A 589-nucleotide genomic window follows, 5' to 3' on the forward strand; every position below is an offset into this window, starting at 1 on the left:
TTTGTGACGACTAGATCCTTCAAAGGATACTTTCATAGGGAACGTTTGGAGAACTTTTCTGAAGGAGTTCGTTCAGAAACTTGTATAGAAACTTTCTTAATGAGCACTCGACAAACGCATTTCGAGAACATACACAAAGTCCCAGCTATGGACTTGGTGCATCATCATCACCAAGGTCTCTTGCATTTCCCCACAAGTAATTGGATCTCATATGGAGATGTTGAGTGAAGTAGAATGAAAAAAATGGAGTGCAACTACACAAGAACTAGTCTGTCACTGTCGTTCGGAATCAGTTTTGCGCAGTGTTAACTGAAACATGGATATCTTACTCATACGAAGTCTATTTTGGCTCCACAAGTAGTCAAAACATTTGTGACGACCAGATGCTTCAAAGGATTCTTTCATAGGGAACTTTTGGAGAACTTTTCTGAAGGAGTTCGTTCAGAAACTTGTATAGAAACATTCTTAATGAGAACTCGACAAACGCATTTCGAGAACATACACAAAGTGCCAACTATGGACCTAGTGCATCATCATAACTGAGTTCTCTTGCATTTCCCTACAATTAATTGGATCTCATATTGACATG

This window comes from Triticum aestivum, chromosome 1D (assembly GCF_018294505.1).
Source record: "Triticum aestivum cultivar Chinese Spring chromosome 1D, IWGSC CS RefSeq v2.1, whole genome shotgun sequence".
Classification (NCBI taxonomy): Eukaryota; Viridiplantae; Streptophyta; class Magnoliopsida; order Poales; family Poaceae; genus Triticum; species Triticum aestivum.